At 49.1% G+C, this 23,412-nt stretch overlaps 13 non-coding genes across 13 annotated transcripts; all 13 read left to right on the forward strand.

Annotated features, from left to right (window-relative positions):
- Positions 1-9,237: 9,237 nt before the first annotated feature.
- On the forward strand, positions 9,238-9,317 carry trnak-uuu (transfer RNA lysine (anticodon UUU)). The gene has a single exon. It is a non-coding gene; the product is annotated as a tRNA-Lys (tRNA).
- Positions 9,318-10,411: 1,094 nt separating this feature from the next.
- On the forward strand, positions 10,412-10,484 carry trnak-uuu (transfer RNA lysine (anticodon UUU)). Its single transcript has one exon. It is a non-coding gene; the product is annotated as a tRNA-Lys (tRNA).
- A 1,093-nt stretch (positions 10,485-11,577) lies between these two features.
- Positions 11,578-11,650, forward strand: trnak-uuu (transfer RNA lysine (anticodon UUU)). The gene has a single exon. It is a non-coding gene; the product is annotated as a tRNA-Lys (tRNA).
- Positions 11,651-12,735: 1,085 nt separating this feature from the next.
- Positions 12,736-12,815, forward strand: trnak-uuu (transfer RNA lysine (anticodon UUU)). The gene has a single exon. It is a non-coding gene; the product is annotated as a tRNA-Lys (tRNA).
- A 1,093-nt stretch (positions 12,816-13,908) lies between these two features.
- Positions 13,909-13,981, forward strand: trnak-uuu (transfer RNA lysine (anticodon UUU)). The gene has a single exon. It is a non-coding gene; the product is annotated as a tRNA-Lys (tRNA).
- A 1,094-nt stretch (positions 13,982-15,075) lies between these two features.
- Positions 15,076-15,148, forward strand: trnak-uuu (transfer RNA lysine (anticodon UUU)). The gene has a single exon. It is a non-coding gene; the product is annotated as a tRNA-Lys (tRNA).
- A 1,094-nt stretch (positions 15,149-16,242) lies between these two features.
- Positions 16,243-16,315, forward strand: trnak-uuu (transfer RNA lysine (anticodon UUU)). The gene has a single exon. It is a non-coding gene; the product is annotated as a tRNA-Lys (tRNA).
- Positions 16,316-17,409: 1,094 nt separating this feature from the next.
- Positions 17,410-17,482, forward strand: trnak-uuu (transfer RNA lysine (anticodon UUU)). Its single transcript has one exon. It is a non-coding gene; the product is annotated as a tRNA-Lys (tRNA).
- A 1,094-nt stretch (positions 17,483-18,576) lies between these two features.
- Positions 18,577-18,649, forward strand: trnak-uuu (transfer RNA lysine (anticodon UUU)). The gene has a single exon. It is a non-coding gene; the product is annotated as a tRNA-Lys (tRNA).
- Positions 18,650-19,743: 1,094 nt separating this feature from the next.
- On the forward strand, positions 19,744-19,816 carry trnak-uuu (transfer RNA lysine (anticodon UUU)). Its single transcript has one exon. It is a non-coding gene; the product is annotated as a tRNA-Lys (tRNA).
- Positions 19,817-20,910: 1,094 nt separating this feature from the next.
- On the forward strand, positions 20,911-20,983 carry trnak-uuu (transfer RNA lysine (anticodon UUU)). Its single transcript has one exon. It is a non-coding gene; the product is annotated as a tRNA-Lys (tRNA).
- Positions 20,984-22,076: 1,093 nt separating this feature from the next.
- Positions 22,077-22,149, forward strand: trnak-uuu (transfer RNA lysine (anticodon UUU)). The gene has a single exon. It is a non-coding gene; the product is annotated as a tRNA-Lys (tRNA).
- A 1,094-nt stretch (positions 22,150-23,243) lies between these two features.
- Positions 23,244-23,316, forward strand: trnak-uuu (transfer RNA lysine (anticodon UUU)). The gene has a single exon. It is a non-coding gene; the product is annotated as a tRNA-Lys (tRNA).
- The last annotated feature ends 96 nt before the right edge of the window (positions 23,317-23,412 follow it).

The raw sequence follows: 23,412 nt of genomic DNA on the forward strand, positions 1-23,412 counted from the left end.
CAGTTACATCACACTGTAAATTTTTTGCTATAAATTCTGTGTTTTAGGATTGAGTCCTCCACTATCACCCGACAAAGGAGTGATGCTCCGAAAGCTAGTGTGCTTCCAATTAAACCTGTTGTGTGATTTTAGGAGAAAGTGAGGACTGCAGATGCTGGAGATCAGAGCTGAAAATGTGTGTTGCTGAAAAAGCGCAGCAGGTCAGGCAGCATCCAAGGAGCAGGAGAATCGTCTTTTCGGGCATGAGCCCTTCTTCAGGTTTCCTGAAGAAGGGCTCATGCTCGAAACGTCGATTCTCCTGCTCCTTGGATGCTGCCTGACCTGCTGCGCTTTTCCAGCAACACATTTTCAGTTGTGTGATTTTACACTTGTCTTGAAGCTGCTTTGCAGCTTCCTGACAGCACATGTTCTCATCTAGTTGTGACTCATCCACCAGCTTGGACATAATACCTTTGGTCACCACAGCCATGACATTGATATGTATTGTGAACAGCTGGTGTTCAAGTACAGACCCCACTAGTCACAACCTGCTGATGCAAGAATGATCCATATATTCTCACTCTGTTTGCCAATTTTTGATCCATGCCAGTTTATTACCTCCTATTTTAATTTTGCTAACCAGCCTTTTGTGGGCACTTCATTAAAATCCTTCTGAAAACCCAAGTATTCTACATCCGCCAACACCCTTTATCAGATTTGTTCACAACATCATCAAACACCAACTTTGTCAAACTCCATTTCCCATTTGTAAGTCCATGCCGATTACACTCAATCAGATCTTTTTCCTTCAATCCCACATCCATTTATCACATGCTTTTTGATACAATCTCCACTATTGAAGTAAGGTTAATGGGCTTGGGGTTCCCTGCTTTCTCCTTTTCCTCTCTTGTTTAATAGTGCGCCAGATTTTTTACATTCCAGTCACCAGAACCATTCCAAATCTGTAGATTTTTGCAGGATAGTGGACAGGACAAATAAACTGGACACTTTATTCTGGGAGATGGTCACACCCCCTCGGTTTAAGTCTTCTAATTTCATCAATGGTCAGGGAAGGTTGGTGTCACTTCAAGTGAGGTGGGAAAGATGACCCAGAGAGCAGGAATACAGGAGCATTTGCCCAACAGGTTTGAATTTTTGGATGGTAATAAGGGCTGCAAGGATGAATGATCTGTGATGGAAGAAGATTCAAGCTGGGAAATAAGAAAGAGTGTAATGGTAGCCAGTGACAGTATAGTGAGGGGGATTGAAAGTGTTCTCAACATTAAATAACGAGTTCAGATAGTAGTGTTTTCCCCCCGGGGCAAGCACATCAGATCTGACCCAGAGTAGAATTTGCAGGTTGCAAGGGAGGATCCAGTGGTCCACATTGATACCAATGACACAGATCGAACATAAGAAAGAGGTTCTGCTGCAGGAGCATGAGATACAGTCATACAGTCATAGAGATGTATAGAACAGAAACAGACCCTTCGGTCCAACTCATCCATACTGGCCAGATATCCCAACCCAATCTAGTCCCACCTGCCATCACCTGGCCCATATCTCTCCAAACCCCTCCTATTGTATGCCCATCCTGATGCCTTTTAAATGTTGCAATGTTAGATGATAAATTATAAAACTGGAATGTCAAATGTAATAATCTCTGGATTATTACCTGAGCCATATGCAACTTGGCAAAGGATGAATAAGAGTCAAGAACTGAACATGTGGGAGTAGGGGGTTCTGTATCATGGGGTGATAGCACCAGTACTTACGGAAAGTGGACTCTGTGCCATTAGGATCGTCTACACCTTCACTATGCTGGGACCAGTGGTCCCACATGCAACACAATGACTAAAATGGAGGGGGCTTTAGACTAAGGATGGCATAGTAGCTCATTGGTTAGCACTGCTGCCTCACAGTACCAGGGACCTGGGTTTGATTCCAGCCTCATGATGTGCAAACTCCAAACAGACATTCTCCCCATATCTGTGAGAGTTTCCTCCAGGTGCTCCGGTTACTTCCCACAGTGCCAAATGGTGCAGGTAAGGTGGATTGGCCATGCTAAATTGCCCTGTGTCCAGGGAAGTGCAGGATAGGTTAGCCATGTAAAATACAATGTTACTGGGTGAAAATACAGGGGGAATGGATCTGGGTGGGATGATCTTCGAACAGTCAATGTGCACTTGATGGGCCGAATGGCCTGCTTCCACACTGTTGGTGTTCTATAATTCTAAACAAAGGGGCTGAGGAACCAAGGGAGAAAATGATGACTGCAGATGCTGGAGATCATCAGGAAGGTCTTATGCCTGAAACACCGATTCTTCTACTCCTCAGATGCTGCCTGACTTGCTGTACATTTCCAGCACCATAGTCTTGGCTGAGGAACCAAGCTTGGTTAAATGTAACAAATCAAGGAATGGTGTCAAGGCAGGACAGAAAAATACTATGTGGAATGCAGGCCAGAGAATGACAGGAAAGGACAGAAATAACATTAAGAAATAAACTTAAGTAGTCAAGACTAGATGCTGCAAATACAACAAAAACAAACTAAGTTAATGGTTCTCTATCCAAATGCTGGCATCATTCATAACAAGCAAAATGAATTGTTGGTACACTGAAGTGAATGAATATGATCTGATTGTTTCATAATCTTGTAGTAGTTACGCCTTTACTGAATAGTAGAGGGGGCTTGAAGAATTCTCCTAATTCATCTGTGTTTGTGTACCTTTATCAAGTTACCAAATGTTTGTGTGGAAATGCTAGCCACTTTTCTGAGTGCATTTCTGTTGCAGCTTGCTGTGGTTTAGGGCACAGGCATTGTGCTCAAAAGAAAGAACTTGATGATGAACTATAAAATACATAAATTCTGTGTTGTGATCGAGCCCTCCACTATCACCTGATGAAGGAGCGTCGCTCCGAAAGCTAGCGTGCTTCCAATTAAACCTGTTGGACTATAACCTGGTGTTGTGTGATTTTTTAACTTTATAAAATAGAGGGCCCAGTTAAAACAGCCTCAGCTCTCACTCTGTGACTCTGACAGTCCAAGATCGCCATCTTCTGGCTAAATACAAGAGACAATTCAGTCTTTTGAGACAGGTTTTGCCTTAGCCACAACATTTTGACAGTTTCGTCATTCTTTGCTGCTTCTTGAAGTCTGTCCAGTCCTCTAATTCAGCACTCATCTTTGCAGAGCTGTAACGTTTTCTTTCTATTTAATGGTCTCCTGGGTTTATGCATTGAGCAATGGATGAAGGCTGTTTCGCAAGGAGCCTTTCGTTCAACAACAATTCTCTACTGGGTTATTAAATCTCTTTTTAAAAATGCCTCAACCTTTACTATGATACATCTTATCCCAGTTTCCCAGTTCACCTGAGTCAGGTCTGCCATCATATTCTCAGTTACCTTTAATTCATTTTAAATCACAAGTAATGGTCAGAGAATTGAGTACGGGAATTGTGACATTGTTTTATGGCTGTTTAAGATATTAATCTAAATGTGGCCTTGGCAATGTGTACAATTCGAGTTGCTTTGCTATATGAAGGATATTATTAAACTGGGAAGGGCAAAAAAGATTTACAAGGATGTTACTGAGAGTGGATGAGATGAGCTATAAGGATAGGCTGGAATCTTTCTCCCTGATACGGTTCTGAGGGGTGACCTTATACAGGTTTATAAAATCATGAGGGGCATGGATAATCTGAATAGCTAAGATCTCTTCCCTAGGGAATGAGTCCAAAACTAGAGGTCATAGGATTAAGATGAGAAGGGAAAGACTTAAAAGGGTCCTAAGAGGCAACATTTTCAAAGAAGGGGTGGTGTAAAATGGAATGAATTGACCAAAAACATGGTAGCAGCAGATGCAATTACAACATTTAAAAGACATTAGGATAGGTACATGGGTAAGATAGGTTTAGTGGGACATGGGCCAAACACAAGCTGAAGGGACTAATTTAGTTGAGAAAACCTGGTTGGCATGGACAATTTGGGCTGAAGGGTTTCTGTGCTGCATGACTCTATGACACACAATCCATCATTTCAAACTCAACATTAATTTCCTTATGATCACTGTTGAAACAACTTGAGGCTGGTGTCATGAATTTTCTAATTAAAATATTGAGTCAATCTCAGTGAATCTTTCTCAATCAATTTCATCTCATCAAGCTTGGGCCCAAGCCTTTTACTATGACCAGTGGTCACTGAACCTGCAGCTTCTCAGAGACCAGAGCCAAAGTCATTCATTTAATCTGGAAAGGCTCCCCAATATAGGTTCTCAGTCTAGCTGAGGTCTTGCACTAACTTAAGGGTTGGAGTCCAGAGTGAACTTTGCTTAAAACCGATTCTGCAATCATTGAAACAGTTGCACCAGCATCAACCTCCATTAGAAGCAGGTGACCATTTAATCAGATGTTTATTTTGATTGACTCTGGTTTGGATGTTGTGAAGCAATTTAACTGTTCTCAGCCAGATGGAAGAGGATTTTCCAGATGTGCACTTACATGGATATAGGTCCATGAGTTCTCTTACTGAATTTAGGTCTAATGGCACCTTTTTACTGGCTTGAGTCCTCAATTGGTAGCAACTACATCAACGTGCCAGCCTGGAGCCTGAAGAAAGCTTGATTATTTGCCCAAGGCTTGGCTTTGTTTTCAGGTTTTGCTGTGGGGCAGACCTGCAGTCCCTCTGATCAGGATATGTCTTGAGTGAGGCTATGCAATTGTTTTCACTCAAGTGGTGTTCCCCAAGTTCAGTCTGACTCACAGGGGCGTCCACTTCCATTGGTGTGCACTGCAACTCATAGACTCAATTTGCCATATTCTCCAATGATAAAGCCAATTGTACTGCCCTTTGGAAGTCCTGATTTGGAGATGCTGGTGTTGGAAATCCAGTTGCTATTTAGCTAATAGATTATCTTTCATGGTTACATCATAAATCTCATTCGTGTTGCCCCTGAAATAACTCCAGAGGCCAGTATCCTGTCACCAAGTCACCCTTTATTGACATGTTGTGAGCCCTTGACACTGATCCAGCTGTCAGAGTGAGCAGGAATGTCTGACAATCCTGTTTACTGTATATTTCTCAACCAAGGCTCTCTGACTGGATCAGGTTAACAGCTCCAATTCGGAAACTCATTCTGAGGTCCACCTGGCTGACAACATTGCAAACCCGGCAGCTGTCACCTCGAGGCTCCTTTACCATGAGATTATTGATCATTCCTATCTCCTTGCAAACTGCCACGTCTAAAATAGCTTGGTCACAGAAACACTGACTCATTTTTCCTGCTGTCTTTGTGAATTTTATTTTCCCAGTTTACCTTAAGTTTAAAGTCATCAATAATTATGTTGGTACATTGCTCAATTTTACCTCCTGTATGCTCTGCTCTTTGTCACTACTCTCAAGGACCTTATAAACTGTGACCTCTTATCTTTCCTACTCTTGTCTCCACCCAAGCTGATTTGACAGATGGATTTTTCAAGTTAAGACCATCCCTCAGTATTGAACTAATGCCAAACCTAATTAACAGAGCCAATGCACCAACCTTTCCTAGCTTGGCATGCCTCAAATACCCTTCAACACTCACATCCCAGTCTTTCTTACTTTTCGACTATATTTTTGTAATTCTTTTCAACCCATTTTCACAAACACCAATCACTGACAATTCATCCGAATGTGTTGTGCATTCAGCTACAGTGCCTTAAATTCATTCTCTTGACCATTTTTTTGCAATCAAGGCTCCATTCTACTGCTGCACTCTTATATTTGTATGTTCTGTCCCTATCTGACACACTTTTGAACTCATCACTCAAGATATTACCCTGCTCTATCATTTTGTTGTTTCCCGTCACTTTATGATGTCTCCCCTTCACTTGACCATGGGCCCCACTACTTAGTCATTGTCAGTGGCAACAATATGAGTGCAATTGCCCCCTTGGAAATTCTGTGTCATTGCTACTGGATTCTCTGGGTCCTTGTGCACCTGATGAGCCCAATCCTAGAGTCACATCTCCAAACATACATTTGGCATGTGTTTTTGTAATTTATATGCGTACTTATGTGTGTGTGTGTTTCATTGTGCTGACATATGTCCCTGTGTTTTTGTGTAGGTGTGCGTGTTAGCTTGTGTGTTTGTTTGCATATCTGCCATTATGAAATATGCCATTTCCACTCCTAATCTGGCAGCCTTAACTTGCTATTCCACATGAGTTCTTATAACTTCAGGAAGTGAATTCTTCGAACTCCAAAGTAATCCCTAATACCATCATGTGTTTGATCTATTTTCAATGCCTTTATCCACCGATCAAAATTACTTTGTTTGATTCTTTCAAACTCAACACATGTATATGTTTGATCAGGTTCCCTCCTTAGATTCATGAAATGTTGGCTGGAGGCTTCTGGTGTTAGCTCAAATGTACTTAGGATGGCATTTTTCACTCATCAGGACATTAATAATAGACCAAAACACATGACGCTCTGAGAGACAATTATTTTGGAGGAGTTCAAAAATTCACTTCCTGATGTAGTGAGAACTCACGTGGAAGTGCAGAGGTTTAAAATAGCAGGGTAAGCAGCTGAATTTATGATTGAGTTGGGTCATAAATTAATGTTTAGCATCCAACCTCGATTTCATTCTGTGAGGCATAGAAATTGAGGTCAAGAAAAGTACTCACATGGTAAGGAAAAAGTAGATCTCGGTGAAGATGATAAAGATAGCTTACTACAGGTATAAAAAGGAAAGCCAGGAAGGGAAAAGAGAAGTTGAAAACCTCAGGTATTTTCATTGCAATAAAGTAGGCCACATGGAGTCAGTGTTGGTGGGTTAGAAAAGCACTTGGGAAGATTGATGTAGGAAAACAGGATAAGCCAGTAAATTTTGTTAAAGTAGCAAAAAGCACAGTGGCGGCCAAAACGCTGCACCAGAAAGTACAACCTGGTCAGAGGTTGGTTGAGGAGGAAGTGCCAGATTTTCTTAAACTACTTACTTGCAAAGGTAAGATTTATTGCTAGCATTACCAGCAGTAGGTAATAACTTACAGTGTTAACAGATGTGGGATCGTGCCTCTCTTTGTGAGATGAAGAGATACGTAATTCAGAAGAACTATTGCCAGAAAAAACGCCAATTTGTGGAATTCATGGTAAGACAGGAAGTCTTCAATTTATGTAGAGTGAAGTTACAGTCTACCGTGACAAATGGAGAAGTGGTGGTAGGGGTACTGCAGGAACACTCGGTTCCAGGAATACAATTTCTCCTTGGTAACATATTAGCTGGATCACAGAAGTGGGTCTACTGTGGTTGAAAAGCCAGTAGAGAATCAGGCAACTAAGGCATTACAAGAAGTATATCCTAGAAATTTACCTGACTGTAATTACAAGGTCACAATGCCAACAGTTGAAACAGGAGGACAAGTCAAAGAATACAAAAAGGAAGTTGATGTAGAACTATCAGACCATGTTTGATCAAATGGTTGAGACAAAACAGGAACACGTGGAAGACAAAGTGGATATTTTTCGCTCAAGGAATTTAACTGAATTACAACAAAGATGTAAAATTGATGCAATTACATTAGAAAGTGTACACAGAAGTGGAATCTGAGTTTATTCCCAAATGTTACCATCTAAAAAATGAACTGTTCGTGAGGAAATGGAGACCATCACATAGTCAGGCAGGTGAGAAATGAACAGACGTTCTACAAGTTGTATTACCATGGGTTAGAGAAAGGAGGCACTCCGGAGAGTGCATGAATTATCAGTAGAAGGTTATTTGGGGTAACACAAACTGAAGCTAAAATACAAAAACAGTTTTACTGCCCTGGACTGCATAAGGATGTAGATGAATTTTGCCAGATAATTCACACGTGTCAGTTAATTGGAAAACCTCAGGCAAAGATAAAAAGCAGCACCTTTAATACCCATTCCTGCAATTGAGAAACCTTTTAACAAGTGCCATAATCGATTGTGTAGGACCCCAAACTAAAACCAAAAGTGGGAATCAGTATTTGTTAATACTGGACGTGTCCCCTAGATTTCCAAAGGTCATTTCATCACACAACATCACAGCTAAAATTAGAGACGAGTTACTCAAATTTTTCACTGGGTATGGACAACAACAAAACAATCACATCAAGGGGCAAATTTTACACTAAAACTTTTCGGTAAAGTAATGGATAGATGAGGAATAAAACAATTCAAAACAATGCATATCATCTGGAATTGCAAGGAGTGTTAAGACAATGTTAAGAGTTTACAGTCAAGATTAGACAGACGACTGGGAGAAAGGAATTCCTTTTGTTTTCTTTGCCATTTGCGATGCTCAAAATGAATCGACCAAATTCAGTAGACTTGATTTAGATTTTGCGCATGAGATGAAAGGGCCTCTGAAATTAAAGAAAAATAGGTAAATCAGAATTCAGAGACCACATGTTTGGACTGTGTCAAATTGTAGGGAGCAATTAAATGGAGCAGGAGTTGACTAGGCAGCACTTTAAAAAATCATAGCATGAGATTAAACAGGAAGCAGACAAGAAATCCTAACCTAAATTTTGCGAACAAAGCTGAAGAGTTGGTGTTACTTCCTGTGATAGGTAAACCTTTAAAAGTAAGGTGTAGAGGACGTTTTGTCAAATCAAAAGAAGAGTGAGTGAGGTGAACGATTTGACTCCAGGCAGAGATATCTGAGTGTTTTGTGAAATTGCTCAAAAGCGATTTCGAGATGGAATCAAAGCAAAAGGTCAATGATTTACTGGTTACGCAAAGTGAAGAAACACCATCAGAAAATACTTTGGCGGTGCTGTGTTGTAAGCTTGCTGATGGCTTTGCAAGCACAGGCCACTTTTGCCTGCATTTCCAAAATGTGGCAGTTGCTGCCAAACTCGCGGTGTTTCTCCCGCAAAGCGTGGCTTCTGTTTGAATTGATCTCTTTCAGGTCCTCCAAATGTGCGTAATCAGAAATTAGCATAGAATCCCTCGACTGTGGAAACAGGCTCCCGACTCTCCCAGTAGTATCCCCCACACACCCAAACCCCTACCGCATGACTATTTACCCCGAATAAATGCACCGAACCTACACATCCCTGAAAACAATGGGCAATTTAGCATGGCCAGAACACGTGACCTGCAGGTTTGGAATCGGCCCTGCACAGTCGGGGCTGCCCGTCTTTCCTACTGAATTGTGTGGATTGTGTCAGAATGGCTGCGCGAGAGTGTGAAGCGCGAACGTCTTTTCCAGCTCAAGCAGGAAAAGCCGCAGCAGGGCGGCGGCTTGCCGCGAGCCCGGGTAGCTCAGTCGGTAGAGCATCAGACTTTTAATCTGACGGTCCAGGGTTCAAGTCCCTGCTGCGGCGGGTCGCTTTTAAATTGCACTGCCACGGGACAACAGCGAAGGCGAAGTGCGAGCAAATCAGACTGAATGGCCCTCACATTGTGGCGGTGGGAAGCAAGCACAGGCCACTTTTGCCTGCATTTCCGAAATGTGGCAGTTGCTGCCAAACTCGCGGTGTTTCTCCCGCAAAGCGTGGCTTCTGTTTGAATTGATCTCTTTCAGGTCCTCCAAATGTGCGTAATCAGAAATTAGCATCGAATTCCTCGACTGTGGAAACAGGCTCCCGACTCTCCCAGTAGTATCCCCCACACACCCAAACCCCTACCGCATGACTCTATTTACCCCGAACAAATGCACCGAACCTACACATCCCTGAAAACAATGGGCAATTTAGCATGGCCAGAACACCTGACCTGCACACCTTTGGACTGTGGGAGGAAACCGGATCCGTCCGACGAAATCCACGCAGACACGGGTAGAATGTGCAAACTGCACACAGGGAGTCGCCCGAGGCTCGAATCCGACAAGGGTCCGTGGCGCTGGGAGGCAGCAGTGAAATCCTGATTCTATTTGCACGTGCTGAAGCTTCGATTTATGGACACTGCTGTCATCGATGGTCTGCTTTTATAAAATCAAGTCAGACACTTCAAACGGAACCTTTCATGCACATCTTCCTTGTTTTGGAGCTGATGGTGATGTGGCAGTGCGTGTGGGAGTGTCGGTGCCTGCGGCTTGTGTTCGGGTGGATTGTGTCGAGCAGAGAGTGGATGCTGGGGGTAGGGACTGTGCGTGGTGTTGGAGGGATGATGATGAGGCCGTCTCATGAGCACCGTTCTTACTTTGGCGGTGCTGTGTTGTAAGCTTGCTGATGGCTTTGACGGTGCCAGAGGTGTGTGTTGAGGAGGGTTGTTACAGTAGGGAGAGGTCGGGGCGGCAATGGAATGGGGGTGATGAAGAGAGACAGCGGTTTGGAATCGGCCCTGCACAGTCGGGGCTGCCCGTCTTTCCTACTGAATTGTGTGGATTGTGTCAGAATGGCTGCGCGAGAGTGTGAAGCGCGAACGTCTTTTCCAGTTCAAGCAGGAAAAGCCGCAGCAGGGCGGCGGCTTGCCACGAGCCCGGGTAGCTCAGTCGGTAGAGCATCAGACTTTTAATCTGACGGTCCAGGGTTCAAGTCCCTGCTGCGGCGGGTCGCTTTTAAATTGCACTGCCACGGGACAACAGCGAAGGCGAAGTGCGAGCAAATCAGACTGAATGGCCCTCACATTGTGGCGGTGGGAAGCAAGCACAGGCCACTTTTGCCTGCATTTCCGAAATGTGGCAGTTGCTGCCAAACTCGCGGTGTTTCTCCCGCAAAGCGTGGCTTCTGTTTGAATTGATCTCTTTCAGGTCCTCCAAATGTGCGTATCAGAAATTAGCATCGAATCCCTCGACTGTGGAAACAGGCTCCCGACTCTCCCAGTAGTATCCCCCACACACCCAAACCCCTACCGCATGACTCTATTTACCCCGAACAAATGCACCGAACCTACACATCCCTGAAAACAATGGGCAATTTAGCATGGCCAGAACACCTGACCTGCACACCTTTGGACTGTGGGAGGAAACCGGATCCGTCCGACGAAATCCACGCAGACACGGGTAGAATGTGCAAACTGCACACAGGGAGTCGCCCGAGGCTCGAATCCGACAAGGGTCCGTGGCGCTGGGAGGCAGCAGTGAAATCCTGATTCTATTTGCACGTGCTGAAGCTTCGATTTATGGACACTGCTGTCATCGATGGTCTGCTTTTTTAAAATCAAGTCAGACACTTCAAACGGAACCTTTCATGCACATCTTCCTTGTTTTGGAGCTGATGGTGATGTGGCAGTGCGTGTGGGAGTGTCGGTGCCTGCGGCTTGTGTTCGGGTGGATTGTGTCGAGCAGAGAGTGGATGCTGGGGGTAGGGACTGTGCGTGGTGTTGGAGGGATGATGATGAGGCCGTCTCATGAGCACCGTTCTTACTTTGGCGGTGCTGTGTTGTAAGCTTGCTGATGGCTTTGACGGTGCCAGAGGTGTGTGTTGAGGAGGGTTGTTACAGTAGGGAGAGGTCGGGGCGGCAATGGAATGGGGGTGATGAAGAGAGACAGCGGTTTGGAATCGGCCCTGCACAGTCGGGGCTGCCCGTCTTTCCTACTGAATTGTGTGGATTGTGTCAGAATGGCTGCGCGAGAGTGTGAAGCGCGAACGTCTTTTCCAGCTCAAGCAGGAAAAGCCGCAGCAGGGCGGCGGCTTGCCACGAGCCCGGGTAGCTCAGTCGGTAGAGCATCAGACTTTTAATCTGAGGGTCCCGGGTTCAAGTCCCTGCTCGGGCGGGTCGCTTTTAAATTGCACTGCCACGGGACAACAGCGAAGGCGTAGTGCGAGCAAATCAGACTGAATGGCCCTCACATTGTGGCGGTGGGAAGCAAGCACAGGCCACTTTTGCCTGCATTTCCGAAATGTGGCAGTTGCTGCCAAACTCGCGGTGTTTCTCCCGCAAAGCGTGGCTTCTGTTTGAATTGATCTCTTTCAGGTCATCCAAATGTGCGTAATCAGAAATTAGCATCGAATCCCTCGACTGTGGAAACAGGCTCCCGACTCTCCCAGTCGTATCCCCCACACACCCAAACCCCTACCGCATGACTCTATTTACCCCGAACAAATGCACCGAACCTACACATCCCTGAAAACAATGGGCAATTTAGCATGGTCAGAACACCTGACCTGCACACCTTTGGACTGTGGGAGGAAACCGGATCCGTCCGACGAAATCCACGCAGACACGGGTAGAATGTGCAAACTGCACACAGGTAGTCGCCCGAGGCTCGAATCCGACAAGGGTCCGTGGCGCTGGGAGGCAGCAGTGAAATCCTGATTCTATTTGCACGTGCTGAAGCTTCGATTTATGGACACTGCTGTCATCGATGGTCTGCTTTTTTAAAATCAAGTCAGACACTTCAAACGGAACCTTTCATGCACATCTTCCTTGTTTTGGAGCTGATGGTGATGTGGCAGTGCGTGTGGGAGTGTCGGTGCCTGCGGCTTGTGTTCGGGTGGATTGTGTCGAGCAGAGAGTGGATGCTGGGGGTAGGGACTGTGCGTGGTGTTGGAGGGATGATGATGAGGCCGTCTCATGAGCACCGTTCTTACTTTGGCGGTGCTGTGTTGTAAGCTTGCTGATGGCTTTGACGGTGCCAGAGGTGTGTGTTGAGGAGGGTTGTTACAGTAGAGAGGTCGGGGCGGCAATGGAATGGGGGTGATGAAGAGAGACAGCGGTTTGGAATCGGCCCTGCACAGTCGGGGCTGCCCGTCTTTCCTACTGAATTGTGTGGATTGTGTCAGAATGGCTGCGCGAGAGTGTGAAGCGCGAACGTCTTTTCCAGCTCAAGCAGGAAAAGCCGCAGCAGGGCGGCGGCTTGCCACGGGCCCGGGTAGCTCAGTCGGTAGAGCATCAGACTTTTAATCTGACGGTCCAGGGTTCAAGTCCCTGCTGCGGCGGGTCGCTTTTAAATTGCACTGCCACGGGACAACAGCGAAGGCGAAGTGCGAGCAAATCAGACTGAATGGCCCTCACATTGTGGCGGTGGGAAGCAAGCACAGGCCACTTTTGCCTGCATTTCCGAAATGTGGCAGTTGCTGCCAAACTCGCGGTGTTTCTCCCGCAAAGCGTGGCTTCTGTTTGAATTGATCTCTTTCAGGTCCTCCAAATGTGCGTATCAGAAATTAGCATCGAATCCCTCGACTGTGGAAACAGGCTCCCGACTCTCCCAGTAGTATCCCCCACACACCCAAACCCCTACCGCATGACTCTATTTACCCCGAACAAATGCACCGAACCTACACATCCCTGAAAACAATGGGCAATTTAGCATGGCCAGAACACCTGACCTGCACACCTTTGGACTGTGGGAGGAAACCGGATCCGTCCGACGAAATCCACGCAGACACGGGTAGAATGTGCAAACTGCACACAGGGAGTCGCCCGAGGCTCGAATCCGACAAGGGTCCGTGGCGTTGGGAGGCAGCAGTGAAATCCTGATTCTATTTGCACGTGCTGAAGCTTCGATTTATGGACACTGCTGTCATCGATGGTCTGCTTTTTTAAAATAAAGTCAGACACTTCAAACGGAACCTTTCATGCACATCTTCCTTGTTTTGGAGCTGATGGTGATGTGGCAGTGCGTGTGGGAGTGTCGGTGCCTGCGGCTTGTGTTCGGGTGGATTGTGTCGAGCAGAGAGTGGATGCTGGGGGTAGGGACTGTGCGTGGTGTTGGAGGGATGATGATGAGGCCGTCTCATGAGCACCGTTCTTACTTTGGCGGTGCTGTGTTGTAAGCTTGCTGATGGCTTTGACGGTGCCAGAGGTGTGTGTTGAGGAGGGTTGTTACAGTAGGGAGAGGTCGGGGCGGCAATGGAATGGGGGTGATGAAGAGAGACAGCGGTTTGGAATCGGCCCTGCACAGTCGGGGCTGCCCGTCTTTCCTACTGAATTGTGTGGATTGTGCCAGAATGGCTGCGCGAGAGTGTGAAGCGCGAACGTCTTTTCCAGCTCAAGCAGGAAAAGCCGCAGCAGGGCGGCGGCTTGCCACGAGCCCGGGTAGCTCAGTCGGTAGAGCATCAGACTTTTAATCTGAGGGTCCCGGGTTCAAGTCCCTGCTCGGGCGGGTCGCTTTTAAATTGCACTGCCACGGGACAACAGCGAAGGCGTAGTGCGAGCAAATCAGACTGAATGGCCCTCACATTGTGGCGGTGGTAAGCAAGCACAGGCCACTTTTGCCTGCATTTCCGAAATGTGGCAGTTGCTGCCAAACTCGCGGTGTTTCTCCCGCAAAGCGTGGCTTCTGTTTGAATTGATCTCTTTCAGGTCATCCAAATGTGCGTAATCAGAAATTAGCATCGAATCCCTCGACTGTGGAAACAGGCTCCCGACTCTCCCAGTAGTATCCCCCACACACCCAAACCCCTACCGCATGACTCTATTTACCCCGAACAAATGCACCGAACCTACACATCCCTGAAAACAATGGGCAATTTAGCATGGTCAGAACACCTGACCTGCACACCTTTGGACTGTGGGAGGAAACCGGATCCGTCCGACGAAATCCACGCAGACACGGGTAGAATGTGCAAACTGCACACAGGTAGTCGCCCGAGGCTCGAATCCGACAAGGGTCCGTGGCGCTGGGAGGCAGCAGTGAAATCCTGATTCTATTTGCACGTGCTGAAGCTTCGATTTATGGACACTGCTGTCATCGATGGTCTGCTTTTTTAAAATCAAGTCAGACACTTCAAACGGAACCTTTCATGCACATCTTCCTTGTTTTGGAGCTGATGGTGATGTGGCAGTGCGTGTGGGAGTGTCGGTGCCTGCGGCTTGTGTTCGGGTGGATTGTGTCGAGCAGAGAGTGGATGCTGGGGGTAGGGACTGTGCGTGGTGTTGGAGGGATGATGATGAGGCCGTCTCATGAGCACCGTTCTTACTTTGGCGGTGCTGTGTTGTAAGCTTGCTGATGGCTTTGACGGTGCCAGAGGTGTGTGTTGAGGAGGGTTGTTACAGTAGAGAGAGGTCGGGGCGGCAATGGAATGGGGGTGATGAAGAGAGACAGCGGTTTGGAATCGGCCCTGCACAGTCGGGGCTGCCCGTCTTTCCTACTGAATTGTGTGGATTGTGTCAGAATGGCTGCGCGAGAGTGTGAAGCGCGAACGTCTTTTCCAGCTCAAGCAGGAAAAGCCGCAGCAGGGCGTTGGCTTGCCCCGAGCCCGGGTAGCTCAGTCGGTAGAGCATCAGACTTTTAATCTGAGGGTCCAGGGTTCAAGTCCCTGCTCGGGCGGGTCGCTTTTAAATTGCACTGCCACGGGACAACAGCGAAGGCGTAGTGCGAGCAAATCAGACTGAATGGCCCTCACATTGTGGCGGTGGGAAGCAAGCACAGGCCACTTTTGCCTGCATTTCCGAAATGTGGCAGTTGCTGCCAAACTCGCGGTGTTTCTCCCGCAAAGCGTGGCTTCTGTTTGAATTGATCTCTTTCAGGTCCTCCAAATGTGCGTAATCAGAAATTAGCATCGAATCCCTCGACTGTGGAAACAGGCTCCCGACTCTCCCAGTAGTATCCCCCACACACCCAAACCCCGACCGCATGACTCTATTTACCCCGAACAAATGCACCGAACCTACACATCCCTGAAAACAATGGGCAATTTAGCATGGTCAGAACACCTGACCTGCACACCTTTGGACTGTGGGAGGAAACCGGATCCGTCCGACGAAATCCACGCAGACACGGGTAGAATGTGCAAACTGCACACAGGTAGTCGCCCGAGGCTCGAATCCGACAAGGGTCCGTGGCGCTGGGAGGCAGCAGTGAAATCCTGATTCTATTTGCACGTGCTGAAGCTTCGATTTATGGACACTGCTGTCATCGATGGTCTGCTTTTTTAAAATCAAGTCAGACACTTCAAACGGAACCTTTCATGCACATCTTCCTTGTTTTGGAGCTGATGGTGATGTGGCAGTGCGTGTGGGAGTGTCGGTGCCTGCGGCTTGTGTTCGGGTGGATTGTGTCGAGCAGAGAGTGGATGCTGGGGGTAGGGACTGTGCGTGGTGTTGGAGGGATGATGATGAGGCCGTCTCATGAGCACCGTTCTTACTTTGGCGGTGCTGTGTTGTAAGCTTGCTGATGGCTTTGACGGTGCCAGAGGTGTGTGTTGAGGAGGGTTGTTACAGTAGAGAGAGGTCGGGGCGGCAATGGAATGGGGGTGATGAAGAGAGACAGCGGTTTGGAATCGGCCCTGCACAGTCGGGGCTGCCCGTCTTTCCTACTGAATTGTGTGGATTGTGTCAGAATGGCTGCGCGAGAGTGTGAAGCGCGAACGTCTTTTCCAGCTCAAGCAGGAAAAGCCGCAGCAGGGCGGCGGCTTGCCACGAGCCCGGGTAGCTCAGTCGGTAGAGCATCAGACTTTTAATCTGAGGGTCCCGGGTTCAAGTCCCTGCTCGGGCGGGTCGCTTTTAAATTGCACTGCCACGGGACAACAGCGAAGGCGTAGTGCGAGCAAATCAGACTGAATGGCCCTCACATTGTGGCGGTGGTAAGCAAGCACAGGCCACTTTTGCCTGCATTTCCGAAATGTGGCAGTTGCTGCCAAACTCGCGGTGTTTCTCCCGCAAAGCGTGGCTTCTGTTTGAATTGATCTCTTTCAGGTCCTCCAAATGTGCGTAATCAGAAATTAGCATCGAATCCCTCGACTGTGGAAACAGGCTCCCGACTCTCCCAGTAGTATCCCCCACACACCCAAACCCCGACCGCATGACTCTATTTACCCCGAACAAATGCACCGAACCTACACATCCCTGAAAACAATGGGCAATTTAGCATGGTCAGAACACCTGACCTGCACACCTTTGGACTGTGGGAGGAAACCGGATCCGTCCGACGAAATCCACGCAGACACGGGTAGAATGTGCAAACTGCACACAGGTAGTCGCCCGAGGCTCGAATCCGACAAGGGTCCGTGGCGCTGGGAGGCAGCAGTGAAATCCTGATTCTATTTGCACGTGCTGAAGCTTCGATTTATGGACACTGCTGTCATCGATGGTCTGCTTTTTTAAAATCAAGTCAGACACTTCAAACGGAACCTTTCATGCACATCTTCCTTGTTTTGGAGCTGATGGTGATGTGGCAGTGCGTGTGGGAGTGTCGGTGCCTGCGGCTTGTGTTCGGGTGGATTGTGTCGAGCAGAGAGTGGATGCTGGGGGTAGGGACTGTGCGTGGTGTTGGAGGGATGATGATGAGGCCGTCTCATGAGCACCGTTCTTACTTTGGCGGTGCTGTGTTGTAAGCTTGCTGATGGCTTTGACGGTGCCAGAGGTGTGTGTTGAGGAGGGTTGTTACAGTAGAGAGAGGTCGGGGCGGCAATGGAATGGGGGTGATGAAGAGAGACAGCGGTTTGGAATCGGCCCTGCACAGTCGGGGCTGCCCGTCTTTCCTACTGAATTGTGTGGATTGTGTCAGAATGGCTGCGCGAGAGTGTGAAGCGCGAACGTCTTTTCCAGCTCAAGCAGGAAAAGCCGCAGCAGGGCGGCGGCTTGCCACGAGCCCGGGTAGCTCAGTCGGTAGAGCATCAGACTTTTAATCTGAGGGTCCCGGGTTCAAGTCCCTGCTCGGGCGGGTCGCTTTTAAATTGCACTGCCACGGGACAACAGCGAAGGCGTAGTGCGAGCAAATCAGACTGAATGGCCCTCACATTGTGGCGGTGGTAAGCAAGCACAGGCCACTTTTGCCTGCATTTCCGAAATGTGGCAGTTGCTGCCAAACTCGCGGTGTTTCTCCCGCAAAGCGTGGCTTCTGTTTGAATTGATCTCTTTCAGGTCATCCAAATGTGCGTAATCAGAAATTAGCATCGAATCCCTCGACTGTGGAAACAGGCTCCCGACTCTCCCAGTAGTATCCCCCACACACCCAAACCCCTACCGCATGACTCTATTTACCCCGAACAAATGCACCGAACCTACACATCCCTGAAAACAATGGGCAATTTAGCATGGTCAGAACACCTGACCTGCACACCTTTGGACTGTGGGAGGAAACCGGATCCGTCCGACGAAATCCACGCAGACACGGGTAGAATGTGCAAACTGCACACAGGTAGTCGCCCGAGGCTCGAATCCGACAAGGGTCCGTGGCGCTGGGAGGCAGCAGTGAAATCCTGATTCTATTTGCACGTGCTGAAGCTTCGATTTATGGACACTGCTGTCATCGATGGTCTGCTTTTTTAAAATCAAGTCAGACACTTCAAACGGAACCTTTCATGCACATCTTCCTTGTTTTGGAGCTGATGGTGATGTGGCAGTGCGTGTGGGAGTGTCGGTGCCTGCGGCTTGTGTTCGGGTGGATTGTGTCGAGCAGAGAGTGGATGCTGGGGGTAGGGACTGTGCGTGGTGTTGGAGGGATGATGATGAGGCCGTCTCATGAGCACCGTTCTTACTTTGGCGGTGCTGTGTTGTAAGCTTGCTGATGGCTTTGACGGTGCCAGAGGTGTGTGTTGAGGAGGGTTGTTACAGTAGAGAGAGGTCGGGGCGGCAATGGAATGGGGGTGATGAAGAGAGACAGCGGTTTGGAATCGGCCCTGCACAGTCGGGGCTGCCCGTCTTTCCTACTGAATTGTGTGGATTGTGTCAGAATGGCTGCGCGAGAGTGTGAAGCGCGAACGTCTTTTCCAGCTCAAGCAGGAAAAGCCGCAGCAGGGCGTTGGCTTGCCCCGAGCCCGGGTAGCTCAGTCGGTAGAGCATCAGACTTTTAATCTGAGGGTCCAGGGTTCAAGTCCCTGCTCGGGCGGGTCGCTTTTAAATTGCACTGCCACGGGACAACAGCGAAGGCGTAGTGCGAGCAAATCAGACTGAATGGCCCTCACATTGTGGCGGTGGGAAGCAAGCACAGGCCACTTTTGCCTGCATTTCCGAAATGTGGCAGTTGCTGCCAAACTCGCGGTGTTTCTCCCGCAAAGCGTGGCTTCTGTTTGAATTGATCTCTTTCAGGTCCTCCAAATGTGCGTAATCAGAAATTAGCATCGAATCCCTCGACTGTGGAAACAGGCTCCCGACTCTCCCAGTAGTATCCCCCACACACCCAAACCCCGACCGCATGACTCTATTTACCCCGAACAAATGCACCGAACCTACACATCCCTGAAAACAATGGGCAATTTAGCATGGTCAGAACACCTGACCTGCACACCTTTGGACTGTGGGAGGAAACCGGATCCGTCCGACGAAATCCACGCAGACACGGGTAGAATGTGCAAACTGCACACAGGTAGTCGCCCGAGGCTCGAATCCGACAAGGGTCCGTGGCGCTGGGAGGCAGCAGTGAAATCCTGATTCTATTTGCACGTGCTGAAGCTTCGATTTATGGACACTGCTGTCATCGATGGTCTGCTTTTTTAAAATCAAGTCAGACACTTCAAACGGAACCTTTCATGCACATCTTCCTTGTTTTGGAGCTGATGGTGATGTGGCAGTGCGTGTGGGAGTGTCGGTGCCTGCGGCTTGTGTTCGGGTGGATTGTGTCGAGCAGAGAGTGGATGCTGGGGGTAGGGACTGTGCGTGGTGTTGGAGGGATGATGATGAGGCCGTCTCATGAGCACCGTTCTTACTTTGGCGGTGCTGTGTTGTAAGCTTGCTGATGGCTTTGACGGTGCCAGAGGTGTGTGTTGAGGAGGGTTGTTACAGTAGAGAGAGGTCGGGGCGGCAATGGAATGGGGGTGATGAAGAGAGACAGCGGTTTGGAATCGGCCCTGCACAGTCGGGGCTGCCCGTCTTTCCTACTGAATTGTGTGGATTGTGTCAGAATGGCTGCGCGAGAGTGTGAAGCGCGAACGTCTTTTCCAGCTCAAGCAGGAAAAGCCGCAGCAGGGCGGCGGCTTGCCACGAGCCCGGGTAGCTCAGTCGGTAGAGCATCAGACTTTTAATCTGAGGGCCCAGGGTTCAAGTCCCTGCTCGGGCGGGTCGCTTTTAAATTGCACTGCCACGGGACAACAGCGAAGGCGTAGTGCGAGCAAATCAGACTGAATGGCCCTCACATTGTGGCGGTGGGAAGCAAGCACAGGCCACTTTTGCCTGCATTTCCGAAATGTGGCAGTTGCTGCCAAACTCGCGGTGTTTCTCCCGCAAAGCGTGGCTTCTGTTTGAATTGATCTCTTTCAGGTCATCCAAATGTGCGTAATCAGAAATTAGCATCGAATCCCTCGACTGTGGAAACAGGCTCCCGACTCTCCCAGTAGTATCCCCCACACACCCAAACCCCTACCGCATGACTCTATTTACCCCGAACAAATGCACCGAACCTACACATCCCTGAAAACAATGGGCAATTTAGCATGGTCAGAACACCTGACCTGCACACCTTTGGACTGTGGGAGGAAACCGGATCCGTCCGACGAAATCCACGCAGACACGGGTAGAATGTGCAAACTGCACACAGGTAGTCGCCCGAGGCTCGAATCCGACAAGGGTCCGTGGCGCTGGGAGGCAGCAGTGAAATCCTGATTCTATTTGCACGTGCTGAAGCTTCGATTTATGGACACTGCTGTCATCGATGGTCTGCTTTTTTAAAATCAAGTCAGACACTTCAAACGGAACCTTTCATGCACATCTTCCTTGTTTTGGAGCTGATGGTGATGTGGCAGTGCGTGTGGGAGTGTCGGTGCCTGCGGCTTGTGTTCGGGTGGATTGTGTCGAGCAGAGAGTGGATGCTGGGGGTAGGGACTGTGCGTGGTGTTGGAGGGATGATGATGAGGCCGTCTCATGAGCACCGTTCTTACTTTGGCGGTGCTGTGTTGTAAGCTTGCTGATGGCTTTGACGGTGCCAGAGGTGTGTGTTGAGGAGGGTTGTTACAGTAGGGAGAGGTCGGGGCGGCAATGGAATGGGGGTGATGAAGAGAGACAGCGGTTTGGAATCGGCCCTGCACAGTCGGGGCTGCCCGTCTTTCCTACTGAATTGTGTGGATTGTGTCAGAATGGCTGCGCGAGAGTGTGAAGCGCGAACGTCTTTTCCAGTTCAAGCAGGAAAAGCCGCAGCAGGGCGGCGGCTTGCCACGAGCCCGGGTAGCTCAGTCGGTAGAGCATCAGACTTTTAATCTGACGGTCCAGGGTTCAAGTCCCTGCTGCGGCGGGTCGCTTTTAAATTGCACTGCCACGGGACAACAGCGAAGGCGAAGTGCGAGCAAATCAGACTGAATGGCCCTCACATTGTGGCGGTGGGAAGCAAGCACAGGCCACTTTTGCCTGCATTTCCGAAATGTGGCAGTTGCTGCCAAACTCGCGGTGTTTCTCCCGCAAAGCGTGGCTTCTGTTTGAATTGATCTCTTTCAGGTCCTCCAAATGTGCGTATCAGAAATTAGCATCGAATCCCTCGACTGTGGAAACAGGCTCCCGACTCTCCCAGTAGTATCCCCCACACACCCAAACCCCTACCGCATGACTCTATTTACCCCGAACAAATGCACCGAACCTACACATCCCTGAAAACAATGGGCAATTTAGCATGGCCAGAACACCTGACCTGCACACCTTTGGACTGTGGGAGGAAACCGGATCCGTCCGACGAAATCCACGCAGACACGGGTAGAATGTGCAAACTGCACACAGGGAGTCGCCCGAGGCTCGAATCCGACAAGGGTCCGTGGCGCTGGGAGGCAGCAGTGAAATCCTGATTCTATTTGCACGTGCTGAAGCTTCGATTTATGGACACTGCTGTCATCGATGGTCTGCTTTTTTAAAATCAAGTCAGACACTTCAAACGGAACCTTTCATGCACATCTTCCTTGTTTTGGAGCTGATGGTGATGTGGCAGTGCGTGTGGGAGTGTCGGTGCCTGCGGCTTGTGTTCGGGTGGATTGTGTCGAGCAGAGAGTGGATGCTGGGGGTAGGGACTGTGCGTGGTGTTGGAGGGATGATGATGAGGCCGTCTCATGAGCACCGTTCTTACTTTGGCGGTGCTGTGTTGTAAGCTTGCTGATGGCTTTGACGGTGCCAGAGGTGTGTGTTGAGGAGGGTTGTTACAGTAGGGAGAGGTCGGGGCGGCAATGGAATGGGGGTGATGAAGAGAGACAGCGGTTTGGAATCGGCCCTGCACAGTCGGGGCTGCCCGTCTTTCCTACTGAATTGTGTGGATTGTGTCAGAATGGCTGCGCGAGAGTGTGAAGCGCGAACGTCTTTTCCAGCTCAAGCAGGAAAAGCCGCAGCAGGGCGGCGGCTTGGCACGAGCCCGGGTAGCTCAGTCGGTGGAGCATCAGACTTTTAATCTGACGGTCCAGGGTTCAAGTCCCTGCTCGGGCGGGTCGCTTTTAAATTGCACTGCCACGGGACAACAGCGAAGGCGTAGTGCGAGCAAATCAGACTGAATGGCCCTCACATTGTGGCGGTGGGAAGCAAGCACAGGCCACTTTTGCCTGCATTTCCGAAATGTGGCAGTTGCTGCCAAACTCGCGGTGTTTCTCCCGCAAAGCGTGGCTTCTGTTTGAATTGATCTCTTTCAGGTCCTCCAAATGTGCGTAATCAGAAATTAGCATCGAATCCCTCGACTGTGGAAACAGGCTCCCGACTCTCCCAGTAGTATCCCCCACACACCCAAACCCCGACCGCATGACTCTATTTACCCCGAACAAATGCACCGAACCTACACATCCCTGAAAACAATGGGCAATTTAGCATGGTCAGAACACCTGACCTGCACACCTTTGGACTGTGGGAGGAAACCGGATCCGTCCGACGAAATCCACGCAGACACGGGTAGAATGTGCAAACTGCACACAGGTAGTCGCCCGAGGCTCGAATCCGACAAGGGTCCGTGGCGCTGGGAGGCAGCAGTGAAATCCTGATTCTATTTGCACGTGCTGAAGCTTCGATTTATGGACACTGCTGTCATCGATGGTCTGCTTTTTTAAAATCAAGTCAGACACTTCAAACGGAACCTTTCATGCACATCTTCCTTGTTTTGGAGCTGATGGTGATGTGGCAGTGCGTGTGGGAGTGTCGGTGCCTGCGGCTTGTGTTCGGGTGGATTGTGTCGAGCAGAGAGTGGATGCTGGGGGTAGGGACTGTGCGTGGTGTTGGAGGGATGATGATGAGGCCGTCTCATGAGCACCGTTCTTACTTTGGCGGTGCTGTGTTGTAAGCTTGCTGATGGCTTTGACGGTGCCAGAGGTGTGTGTTGAGGAGGGTTGTTACAGTAGGGAGAGGTCGGGGCGGCAATGGAATGGGGGTGATGAAGAGAGACAGCGGTTTGGAATCGGCCCTGCACAGTCGGGGCTGCCCGTCTTTCCTACTGAATTGTGTGGATTGTGCCAGAATGGCTGCGCGAGAGTGTGAAGCGCGAACGTCTTTTCCAGCTCAAGCAGGAAAAGCCGCAGCAGGGCGGCGGCTTGCCACGAGCCCGGGTAGCTCAGTCGGTAGAGCATCAGACTTTTAATCTGAGGGTCCCGGGTTCAAGTCCCTGCTCGGGCGGGTCGCTTTTAAATTGCACTGCCACGGGACAACAGCGAAGGCGTAGTGCGAGCAAATCAGACTGAATGGCCCTCACATTGTGGCGGTGGTAAGCAA

Source organism: Chiloscyllium plagiosum, unplaced genomic scaffold, assembly GCF_037043375.1.
Source record: "Chiloscyllium plagiosum isolate Xiang-an unplaced genomic scaffold, Cpla_swu_hap1 HiC_scaffold_28, whole genome shotgun sequence".
In the NCBI taxonomy this organism is placed as follows: domain Eukaryota; kingdom Metazoa; phylum Chordata; class Chondrichthyes; order Orectolobiformes; family Hemiscylliidae; genus Chiloscyllium; species Chiloscyllium plagiosum.